The 12587-nt window shown below is 46.1% G+C and overlaps 1 protein-coding gene across 2 annotated transcripts in view; it reads left to right on the top strand.

Moving 5' to 3' along the window:
* CDK12 (cyclin dependent kinase 12) overlaps positions 1 to 12587 on the top strand; it is a 72707-nt gene that overhangs the window by 58749 nt on the left and 1371 nt on the right. For both annotated transcript variants that reach the window (XR_003570111.1, XR_003570112.1), the window contains exon 15: positions 834 to 864. The gene's annotated coding sequence lies outside the window, so the exon portion shown is untranslated. The remainder of the gene's footprint in view (positions 1 to 833; positions 865 to 12587) is intronic.

The following is a 12587-nucleotide window of genomic DNA, read 5'->3' as shown; positions in this document are numbered from 1 at the left end:
TATGGTCACATAGTTCGGTAACATTTGAACCAGGTTTTACTGTGTCTAAGACAGCCCTCCTCTCTCTATCCACTATACCAGTCTGCTCTTCTCCTTCCCTTCAGGCAGGGGTTCTGCACCTGGGGTTAAGATTTCAAAAGGTACATGAACTCGAAAGAGAAAATAATTACATCTTTATTTTCACCAAACTTTGTTTTCCTTTGTAAGTCTACGTATTTTATTTTATATATTCAAAAACTTTTTTTTCTGAGAAGGGATCCTGAGGCTTCACCAAACTGCCAAAGGGGTCCATGAGACAAAGAAGGTGAACAACCACTGCCTTAGGGAGATAGATACCCTCCCTCCACACCCCCCCCCACACCCCCACCTGCCCCGCCCAGCTCTCAGGTCTTAGTATCCTTGGTCACATTTTAGGTACCATTATAGTGTCTCTTTGCCATTTAGATACCATCCCTGCAGAGGCATCATACATAGTATAAGAGAAAGGACACTGGGTTGGGAGTTTAAAGAGTCTTATCCCCATTCTTTCACTTACTGAGGGTGTGACCTTAGATAAGTCACTTAACCTCTAGAGCTTCCATTTCCATTGGGTGTCTAAAGGGGCATTTTGAATGAAGACATCCCAGAATGTGACCATTTAGCCTAGGTGAGGGGGCACCATGTAGAGACTTCACAAGAAGGAAGAAAGGGTGGGGATGTTCCTGTTTGAATATCCCTAAGGGAATGAGAAAGGCAGCCTGATGTAGTGGATAGAAAGAAGGCCAGTCTATTCCAGGGTAGGAAAGAGCTATCCTCATCTTCCTAAGTAATTTACTTTTCTGCCTCCTTTTCAGGTTTTGGTGAAGACCCAGCACATCCTGGGTGGTGAGTTTAAATCCTGTTCCAGAATTTGTACAGACTTGTCAGCTGTCTTCTTCTTTTACCCCTAGCTCCTGGCCCAGGCAAGTCACAGTGAAATAACCTTACAAAAATCAACTTGGTGCCCTCCCTGCCTCTGAACAGGACTGCCTGTCAGCTAGCTCAGAATAGTATGATGGCAAAATTGTCTTTCTCTTCCTCCCTCGATATTTCCAAAGAGAAGAAAGTCCTTATTCTCTTTAACTACCCTCTGCCCCAGTGGCTTCTAGTCCTGACCACTGAGAAAACCTTCCTGCTGCAGCTTTATATCCCACAAACAGAAAAGAGTCAGTTCTTTCATTTGATGGGTATGGGAGGAAGGAACCAGTAAAACAAGATGATGGAAGATAGCTGGGAAGAAAAGGCCTGACTTGCGGGGCGGGGAACCTGCCCCATTTGCCCTTTTCCAGTGGATGAGAAAGCACCAACGGCCTGAAACCCTGGAGATTCGCTCTAGCCTGTGACCTGCAGGCCTGAGGGTATGTCCAGCCAGCTTGGAGAAGGGAGTTTGGCTGTGCCCCCAAGGAGAAGGAATTGAGGCTGTGAGATTCCACTAATTCCCAGAACTTCCCCAGGGACTGGAGAGTATGTTGGCCATAAGGAGGAATCAGCCACCAGATGTCACCCTCTGTCAGAGCTCAGGTGTCAACCTGGGCCCAGTGCCTGTGGAGAGCTGGCAGGAAGGGAGCAGGGCTTTTCCCCCATTTCCCAGCGTGTTGGAGAGCAGTCATCATTCTCTATGCTAGGCTTCCTCCCTCTCCTGTTTCCTTCTGTGGTTAACCACCAATCCCTACAATATAGACGTCAGCCCTGAGTGTGTGTGTCAAGTGTGGACTAAGAACTTCTCAGGTAGTGTCCCTATCTTGAACTTGCCAGACCTGATAGAGTGATAATGCAGGTGTAGAGGGTCAAGAGACATCCTTGGAGCTGGGAAAGCAGCAGTTATGTGCAGGGTGCTGAGGGGCAAAGAATTTGTTTCTCTGCCCACCTCTGGCACCACCTGTCAGCCCAGGCAGTCTGACCAGCTGTCACCTCTGAGCTGCTGCCTTGGGTGGTTAGGATAAGGGACGTATTGAACGTGGTGGGTTGGGGGGGGTGGATGCAGTCTTGATTTCTGCCACACGAGGGCACTGCCTACCAATTTAAAAGCCTGCCCCATGGGCAATACTTAAAGGGTAGAACTTGAATGAGGGGGCATCTTTTCCTCTATAGAGAAATATAACATTTGTTTGGAAACCAAAGGAATAGCCTGCACTATTTGTTCTTTCCATGGAGAAGCAGTATTCATGGGTGGAGTCCCTGGATACTTCCCAGCAGCCTAGCGTCAAAGACTCCCCCTCCTCTTGCCTCTGACTCTGTGTCCCAACTGCTTTGAACTTACCTGAAGACAGTAGGGGTATTCAGACTTTTAAGTTCAGATCAGTTTCCTAGGGGTCTAGCGTGACCTTTCCAAGAGCACCCATCTATCTCTTGTCTCTGAGCAGAGCAACTCCTCTACCAGCCCTGACAGTTGTTCAGTTGTTCATTTGTGTCCAACTCTTTGGGACACCTTGAACCATAGCACAACAGGCCCTTCTATCCTCCACTATCTCTAGAAATCTGTCCAGGTTCATGTCTATTGTTTTCATGACACTATCTATCCATCCCGTCTTCTGTCATCCCCTTTTCTTTTTGCCTTCCATCTTTCCCAACATTAGCATCTTTTCCCCTGAGTCCTGTCTTGTCATTATCTGGCCAAAGTATTTAAGCTTCAGTATTTGAAAAAGAGTGTGAATTAATTTCTTTACTTATTGGCTGATTTGACCTCCTTGCTGTCCAAGGAATTCCCAAAAGTCTTCTCCAGCACAGTCTTCTTCCTCATAGTTGTGGGCAATCTTTACTTCTCTAGGAAATAACCTTCCTCCTATGGTTTCTTACAGCTGACTTTGGGCAAGCTGACTTAGTTTCTTCATCTCCAGAATGGAGTTAATTATATATATGTGTATACACATATATGTATATGTATATGTGTGTGTGTATATGTATATGTGCATATATATGCACATGTATGTCTATACACATACACATATAGACATACACACAACCTACTTCACAGGCTGTAAGGAAAGTGATTTATGAACTTCAAGACATTGTAAATTGTCATTTCTTAGTAAAGGAGCCTAGTAGGGAGGAAAAGTATGAAGTTTTGCGCTTAGTATATGTGCAATAAATGTTTGATGAATGAGAAAAGATTGGGATCATGGGCCTCATTATCCTTCATCACAGTCTATCTCAGCTCAAGCCTGCTGCTGCACTAGGTCAGGAAGGCTTGGGTTCAAATCTTGCTTCAGACACTTAACCTGTGAGACCTCAGACTCGTCACTGTGCTGCAAGTTTCCTCCTCTATAAAACAAGGGTATTGGAGTCAGTAGCCTCGAAGGTTCCTTCCAGCTCCAGATCAATGAGCTTGGTGATTGTGAGCGTTCATCTCTGGGGACCAAGCCACAAAGATAACACAGAGAGAATGGGGCCAAACCGCTTCTTACCTGACCCTCTGTGCCACAAAGCACTAGAAAGAGTGGGCCCAGGCGTGGCTCCGGTGACTATCTGTGCTGTGACTTAAGCAGGAGATAGGGCCTCTATAGAGGAGGAACCCTGCATTTGACCCAAAAGCCTGTGGGGCTTTGCCAGGCTGCAGGAGGCAAAGAGGACAGAGGTTCCACCCCACCTCCATCCCTATCCCCATTCCCAGGCCTATGGCCCCCTCCCTAGGCAGACAGCTTGATTAAACAGTCGGTGCTGCTGGAATTACTGCACAGCTGGTGCTCCCCCCCCCAAGCACCCTGAGCAAAGCAGCAGCACAGATTAAAATCTCCAATTAGCGTTAAAGTGAAGAGGCACTGAGGATGCCAAGGAAGCTGGGTGGGGGACCCTAGGCTGTCTGGGTTCCCCCCTTTTCTCCAACCTACCTCTTGATCTAGAAGCTTCAGTCTTTGACTACAGGTTCAAGTGTCAGGACCCCTGAATCTGAGAGCCTTTAATACTCAGCCTCTTTCCCCACCAGAGTCTCTCTAAGGGCTCTCCCAGTAGTCCTGGAGGACCCTTCACTTTTGTAATGCCCAGAGGGTGACGGCCTTCCTTAAGTCTGCCTCTTCACCAGCCATGTGGCTGGCTAAACTGGCATCTGAGGGCTAACGGTGCTCAAGAAGTGGAGCCAGAGTACTCACCAGGGTGAGAAAATAAGGATAATGAGGTAGGCAGTGCCTATCAATATGGGATGCCTTCCCCAGACCTGTCCAGATATGTTCCCATGATGCCAGGCCACTATCCACAGTGTCTAGAGACTCAGGACACTGTTGCTTCCTTCTCCCTGGGGAAAGGGTAAATAAAACAAGCAAATTCCTCAATAAGAACAAAGCCCATTACCCTTGGGGCTAGGGATAAAAAACCCTAGCCATGTTCTGTCCACACATCTAGAGACTTTGCCTGCCCTATCCATCTGCTTTCTATTTTTGTCTGTCTTTTGCTCCTATCTGTCGATGTGTGACATCCTTCCCCTGCCTCCATTCCTTGCCTATCTTTTCAGGGGGCATGGGGCAAGCACAGCTGGACGTGGGAGCAGCACCATACTCTGCCACCTGGGTCCCCAGGCGGCTCCTCATTATCTCTTTCTCAGATTGGGGGGTGGGGCAAGGAGTAGAGGGGGACATACTAAAGACAGGATACTTGATTCCTTCCCCAGCTCCCCCAAAGCCCTCCCACCATTTGCATCTCCCCTAGCTGGCCATGCTTAAGTTAAAGGAAACTGTGAGTTTCAGTGCCCCCCTGCCCCTTTAAGAGATGAAGGGGTAGGTGCCCAGCTGATGAGACCTCCTCACACCCACAGAAATTAGACACCAGGGCATGATGCCACCCTCCCAGGCTGGCACATGCTACCCTGGCAGAGGTTCAAACACCCCCCCCCCCCACATACACACACTTTCCTCCTCTCTATCTCTGTATTTTTTTCTCAGCTCAAAGCACAGCTGAGCCTTAAAGGGCGGGGGGGGGGGGGGGGGGGGGGGGGCCTAGGGGGGAGGTTGGGGGGGAAGAGCTCCAATAGCACGTTTTCACCTGCCATTTAATTGGATGTATTTTTAATTAATGGGACCTCAGGGACCGACATGAGACAATCTGATCTCTGAATAGGGACAGGGGAGGGATTGGAGAAGGGAGGAGGATTGGGCCACTGGGTGCGGTTACCGGGAGCTCAGGCCCATCAATCACTGGCCACTTTGTGCTCTGGCACCAAAAGCAAAGAGGTGGAGGAGGTGCCAGTCAGGATGGGGTAGCATCAGCTTGCTCAAGCCCGGGAGGAATCTTGAGCACCGATTGGAACAGTGATAAGGAGTAAAGTTGTTGAGGGTTCAAGTTTCTGGACAGAGCCCAGCCAGGAGTTTTGTCAGTTTGGGCCTGTCCAGTCTGACCCAAGGGAGGCTAGGAGAATTTTGATGAGCAGAGGGACAGAGGTCCAGGGAGGTCAGGGTGAGGAACAGGGCATTTGGAACAGTAGGGTTCTAGGGGGAGAGGGATGATGCCTGGGGACATTTCTATGCATTTTGACATGAAATGAGTACCATGGAGATTAAATGCAAAACACTATGCAAATGAGGCCAACCCAATTCATTTTTACTTTACAACATGGGCATTTTTGGTGCAAATCCTGTCCCAGGGGCCTGCTTTGAGTCCCTGCTGCTGGCGTTTTCAGAAAGACAAGGGGAGGCTTATTCACTAAAGTCTTTCTCCAGTGCCTTCCTGGGGCATGGAGGTGACCCCAGGCTTCTGGAAGCCTGTGCCAGCTGAGGGTGAGTCCTGGCAGGTCCTACCAAGCTGAAAAGGCCATAAGTCTTTACTTAGCAATGCACTGTCATCAGCAGGCCTGGCCAGCCAAGTTCAGAGAGGCTGACCACCAGGTAATGAGCTTTTTTTGGCCACAGCCACTCATTAAACCTTCTACAAAAGGTGTGGAAGTATTGTCCTATGTATTATTAGAGTGAGCATGTGCGCAGAAGGTGTGTTGAAGAAGGGGTAGGGCAGAGGGGGAAAGCTGATTTTCCTCCCTATAGTGCCCCCTCCTTCCCTTCCTAACACAAACACTCAGCCAACAACCACTTTTAAAGTTTCAGCTTTGTGCCACAAAGGAGACAGTCCCTTCCTTCAAGGAGCTTACTTACATTCTATTGGTTTAAATAACAACAACAGCAACACATAAGTAAATGCAAATTATATTTTGTTGTTGTTCAGCGTTTCAGTCGAGTTGGACTCTCTGTGACCCCATTTGGGGTTTTCTTGGCAAAGAGACTGGAGTGGTTTGCCATTTTCTTTCTTTGTTTTTTTCTTTTTTTTTTTTTCAGGCAATGGGGTTAAGTGACTTGCCCAGGGTCACACAGCTAGTAAGTGTCAAGTGTTTGGTCTGAGGTTGGATTTGAACTCAGGTTCTCTTGACTTCAGGGCCAGTGCTCTATCTACTGTGCCACCTAGCTGCTCCTGGTTTGCCATTTTCTTCTCCTGCTCATTTTACAGATGAAGAAACTGAGGTAAACAGGGTTAAGCTAGTAAATGTCTGAAGCCAGATTTGAACTAGGAAGACGAGTCTTCCTGACTCCAAGCCAGGCATTCTATCCACTGAGCCACCTACCTGCCCACAAAATATATACAAAAGTAATTTTGAGAAGGGAAGGTACAGCAGCTGAAGAGATCATCATGGGAGTCCTCATGCAGGAGGTAAAGGTTTAGTAGGAGCTTTGATGGAGGCTTGGGATTCCTTATCCATAAAATGAGGGAGTTGAACTAACTGGCCTTTGCAGTCCCTTTCAGACCTCAGTCTACAATCCTATATATCTTAAGAGGTAGAAGTGAGGAGGGAATGTGTTTCAGATGGGCAGAACAGCCTGTGTGAAAGCATGGGGGTAGGAAATGGAATTTTGTATCTGAGGGACAACTGAGCCAGTCTGACTGGAAGAGAGCGTGCTTGAAGAGGAGTAATATATGTCTCAAAGGGTAAGCTCAGATACTAATGGACTTTGAATGCCAGAGGAATAGGGAGCTACTGGAGCTTCCTGAGCAAGGAAGTGACATGGTCAGACCTGCGCTTTAAGAATATGACTTTGGGGGGCAGCTAGGTGACACAGTGGCTAGAGCATTGGCCCAGGAGTCAGGAGGACCCGAGTTCAAATCCAGCCTCAGACCAAACATGTGGCACCAGCTGTGTGACCCTGGGCAAGTCACTTAACCCCGATTGCCTAAAAAAAAAAATAAACAAATAAATAAAATAAAATAAAAATAAAGAACACCCTCCTCGTAAAAAAAAAAAAAGAATATGGCAGCTGGAGAGGTGAGAGGCTGGGAGACTATTGTAATCGTCCAGGCAAGAGGTGGTAAAGGCCTAAACCAAAGCCATAGCAAAGTGAATAGAAAGACAAGGACAAATGGGAAAGGTATTATGGAGGGAAAAATCACTCAGATTTGGTGACTGGTTGGACATAGGAGTAAGGGATCATAGGATCATTGATTTAGAACTGCAAGGGCCCTTAGAGGCCATCTAGTGCAACCCCATCATTTTAAAGATGAGAAACCAAGGCCAAGGGAAGTTCAATGATGTGTTCAGGGTCATACATCTAGTATCTGAGGTAGAATTTGAACTTGGGTCTTTCTGACTCTCAGGTCCACCCTTCTATATCCTATGCAATGCTGCCTTTTAAAGAGGAGTGAGTAGTCAAGGATGATTCAGATTGTGAACATGTATGTCTAGAGGAACAGTGGTGCCCTTGAAAGAAATTGGGAAGATAAGAAGTCTGGGTTTGGGGGAGAAAGGTAAAAGAGTTCCATTTTGGACATGTTGCCTTTCAGATGTCAATAGGACAACAAGTTGGAAATATCTGAAAAACATCACAAGGTGGGGAAGTGGAGATGGAGAGGGGGGAAAGGGATGCTGGTACAGCTTTTATGGAGTGTTAAGGATATTGGCATTTCTCTCATCTGCCAGTTGCCAGATGTCATTCCATCTTTCCCACTCTTATCAACATTTAAACCAGGGCTTCTTAACCTGAGATCTATGGATAGATTTCAAGGGGTGTATGAACTTGGATGGAAAAATTATTACATACTTATTTTCACTAATCTCTAACTAAAATTCTGCATTTCCTTCAATTATGAATTTGAAGAAGAAAAAAAAACATGATTCTGAGAAGAGTTCTATAGGTTTCACTAGACTGCCAAAAGGAAAGGGGGTCTACCATGCAAAAAAAAAAAAAAGGTTAAGAACCCTGAATCTAGCCCCAAGAGGAATCATGTTACAGAAATATAACATGGCAAAGTGGAAAGAATGCTAGACTTGGAATCAGAAGAGATCTAAGTCTGTCTTTGATACTGACCAGTTATGGGACCAAAGGTAAGTCATTTTCTGTCAATTCTGCCACCATTGTTCACTCATGCCTCATGACCTTATCAATTAAGAAGTCCTTGAGATATTATACTAAGCTCTCCTGCTGCAACACAAGAATCTGGGGAAACCAGAGTAAACTATGGGTTGAAAAGTTGTATGTCAGTGTGTCTCCCATGCCCCTGCCTTCCCACCCCTCACCTTGAGTCCATTTCAAAGTTAGTTGCCCTGACTCCTCTGTTAATGTCCACGATGTCATTAACCAGACACTGTCAAGGAAGCCTTTTGCAAAGTATAGAATGTTGCTCATCCTTTGCCTCCTTTACCAGCTGGGCGTAAGGGGGCTCAGCCACCAGGTTCTGGCAACTGTCTGGTAGGGCCCTTTGAGGGCCAGCCATCAGGGCCAGAAATCTGAGGGAGGCATTTCCTGACCTCATCCCACCTCTCCACACGTGATAAGCATTCTCCGTTCTTTGATTCATTAAGCCATGCTGATGCCAGAGTAATAGGGTAGGCAGGTAGCAGGGTGGTGAGGCAGGGGTTACTTGGACAGAAGTTCTATCCATGTGCTTCTGACCTATCCCCCAAAACCCTCTCCTCCCAATCTAGTCTTGTCTCCTGGCCCAATATCCTGTTTTGTCTCCCGAGTGCCCTTTCTGCTCCAGGATCCTGGCTGCCCTACCAGCATCCGTACTAGTCCCTGGCAGCAGGACTCTGCCTGCTAAATCCTTCTTTCCCTTGATTATTTAGAATCTGCCTTCCAGGAATGCCCATCAGAGACCAAGACTGACAAGCCCCATCCTCCCCTCTACCTCTACCCACTAAGGAGGGAAAGTGCCCTCTCACCTACTTCCAGCCTGTTGACAGTGGCCAGCAGAGAAAAATCTTGCCAGAAGTTGTGGGCAGGGGGAATGCTGTCATCTGGGCAAACTAAGATGGGATTGGAGGAATGAAAGCTACTCCCTCCAGTATGACTGAGAGAGCTATGTAGCCTGAGGCCCTCATCAGGGGCTGGCCATTCAATGTAGGGCAAAGCATTAATATTTAGTGTTGGTTGGGGAATTTATTTTGTGGTGATTGTTTACAGAGCTGATTCCTGCTTTGGAATGAAGGGGAGGAGCACTTAGTAGGAGGGACATGTTAGGGCTAGGGGAAAGGACAGATTTTCCACAAGCCCACCCCCTCCCTTTCACTCTTCCATCTTCTTTTCATACCTAGTCCCCTCACATAGACATTTGAAATGATCAAAAAGGCTCCCTAAGCACCAAAATCACTTCCCTTTGAATTCTTCACATTCCTCTAAGAAGCATCAAACCTGATCCTTTCCCAACCCTGACTAGGTTCCCTGGTTTGGACAAAGAATGTGTAGGCAGAGGCTGCCACTCACATATGGGGGTTCTCACCATCTGGGGCAAAGAGACTGGTATCAGCAGCATGGGGCCTAGCCTTGGGGGTAAGCGAGAGACCAAGGTAGGGATTGAAACTTAGAGGTCTAAGCATTCTGCCAGAATGCCCTGTCTCTTAGAAAAGAGAAGAGAATCACAAAATTTCAGAATTCTCAGGGAACCTCATTGACAGAATAGTCCAACCCATGCCTAAAAATTTCTCACAACAGTATACAAAAGTATTGACCCAGCCTTTACTTGAAGACCTCTAATAAGTGAGACCCTCTATATCCTGGTGCAGTCAGTTGTCTTTTTTAAAAACTGTAATTGTCAGGAAATTATTTCTTAACATTAAGTTTGAAACTACCTCTTTATCACTTCCATGAGTTGTGCCTATTTCTTAATTCTGGGCCCAAATTTTAATACTAGGAGACAGCTATCTTATTCCAAGTCTTCTTTTCTCAAACCTAAACACTGCCCAGTTTCTTCTGTCTTTATAAGACATATATGAACTTGAGGCCCATCGCCATCCTGGAGCTCTCCTTTGGTTATTCTCTAGATTATCAATGTGCTTCCTGAACTGTGGTGTCCAGAACTAGACATAATACGCTTGATATGTGGTCTGACCAAAGCAGAGTGCTGTGGATGAATGGTACAATCTCTTTATTCCTGGAAGCTGTATCTCTCTTAATTAAACCCAAAGTCAAGAGAGCTAATTTTTGCCTAACATATTACTGTCAACTTATATTGAGCTTACAGTTCCAACAAAAATCCCAGATCTTTTTTTCTTATTTTTTAAGCAGAGACTTTTGTTTTGTTTTAGTTCCAAATTCTCTCCATCCCCACCCCAGTGAGAAGGCAAGAAAAACAAAACCTATTACAAATATGTATAGACATGCAAAGCACATTTCTACACTAACCTGTTCCCTCCCTCCCACCCCCCCAAAAAAGAAAGAGAAAATCAAGGAAAAGAAAAAAAGATGCTTCCACCTGTACTCTGAGTCCAACAGTTCTCTTTCTGGAGATGGATAGAATGTTTCTTCATAAGTCCTTTGGAATTGTGGTTCATTGTGATCATCAGAGTTACTAAGTTTCAGAGGTGATTATCTTTACAATATTGCTGTTACTATGTATAATGTTCTCCTGATTCTGCTTACTTCACTTTGCATCAGTTTATACAAATCTTTACAAGTTTTTCTGAAACCATTCCTTTCATCATTTCATATAGTACAATAGTATTCCATCACATTCATATGCCACAACTTGTTCAGTCATTCCCCAATCGATGGGCATCCCCTCAGTTTCCAATTCTTTGCCACTACGGAAAGAGTTGCTATAAATATTTTTGTACATGGGGGTCCTTTTTTTTTTTAATCTCCTTGGGGTATAGCCTTAGTAGCAGTATTGCTGGGTCAAATATGCACAGTTTAATAGCCTCTTGGGCATAGTTTCAGATTGCTTTCCAGAATGTTTGGACTACCCAGACCTTTTTCCCCTCAAACAACATGGTTGTTGTCCAACCATGCCTCCCCCATCTTATACTAAGCTAGAAAGGATCTTAAATATCATTCATATTAAGTCCAAGGCCCTCATTTTACAAATAGGGAACCTGAGGGCCAGAGAAGAGAAGCAACTTCCTCAGGGCCAGACTGGATGACAACTGATTGGCGTAGAATTAGCTAAGGAAACTACTGTCCTATTCATTATGGTGAGCCCCCCATTGCCTCAGTTTATCACCACTCCCAGATTCTAGTGAATTTTTGAAGGTTCCTAGTGTTGAAACATTTCCCTTTCTCCCATCCTATTGACTCCTAGAGTTAAGGAAAAAGAAGGAAGGCAGGTGGTAGTGAGGCCTGAGAAAAGAAGAGTAGAGATGACAAAGCCACACTGCTCACCAGCACCCAAGAGAGAAAGACCAAGGCAGAGGGAGAAACAGCCACCAGAAAGAGCCTCCACCCTCTCGTCCCTGTTCTTCTCTCATGCCAACAAAGCTGTGTGCCCTCCTGTGCCAGCTTTTCTGGCTATCCCTCTTAACAGCACAAGCAAACCGGGTTTTGATTTGCTCCAACACAGAGCACATGCTGGGGTGTCTCTCATCCTCACAATCTCTTGCTTGTTCATTCTCCTTTGGTGGTTCTGCACTACAGATTCCTGGGAATGGAGGATTGGACTGGGGTCAGACTTTTCAGGGGCTGGGATTCTCTGGTTATGCACCTGCCTGTCCACTGGGGTAAGATGAGGGTGCCAGCAGTTCCATGGAATTTAAGGTTCTGATGACTCAGATGGGCAGAAGCAGTATATGAACACAAACAATCAAAAGATGAGGCCTGATCCAGTGCCCTAGCTCCTTGTTGGGGAAGGTGGATATGAAATGGGATGATAAAGGAAAATCCCTGTGTGAAGTAAGAGGACAATATACTGGAGAAAGACTGAATTTGCCCTGCCCTCCTATTTTTGTTCTCATAGTAGAGGTCACCAGGTATCCCGCAACCCCTGTGGTCTCATGGCCCCAGTGTGCCTTCCAAAAGACAGGTTACCACAACAGTCTCAGTTGCTCCCCTCTGTGCACATTCTGAATGGTGGCTGCTGGGTGGAAGGGTGAGGTAGCTTCCTAAAGAGAAGACAGCACTTGAAGGGTTTACCAGCAGGGTTTGCCAGTCTATTCCCTGGAAATAAACACCCGGAGAGGCAGAATTGGGACTGAAAAGGTAGTTCTCATTTTGATATGTACACAGGTGGTTGAGAATATATATGACAAGGAGGGTTGTCACAGAGGCATAAATGGTCCTCCAAAGCAAGGGGAAGAGATAAAGGGGAGAAAAAAGAGGGTGAAGGCTGTTTGGCTATTTATTTGTGCCCAAATTGGAGGGGTTGAAATGTCTAGGGTAAAGATAGAAGAAAAAGAG

The sequence above is a fragment of the Vombatus ursinus genome, unplaced genomic scaffold (genome assembly GCF_900497805.2).
Source record: "Vombatus ursinus unplaced genomic scaffold, bare-nosed wombat genome assembly UNPS02014801.1, whole genome shotgun sequence".
Taxonomy (NCBI): Eukaryota; Metazoa; Chordata; class Mammalia; order Diprotodontia; family Vombatidae; genus Vombatus; species Vombatus ursinus.
This window is presented reverse-complemented; position numbering and strand designations above follow the sequence as displayed.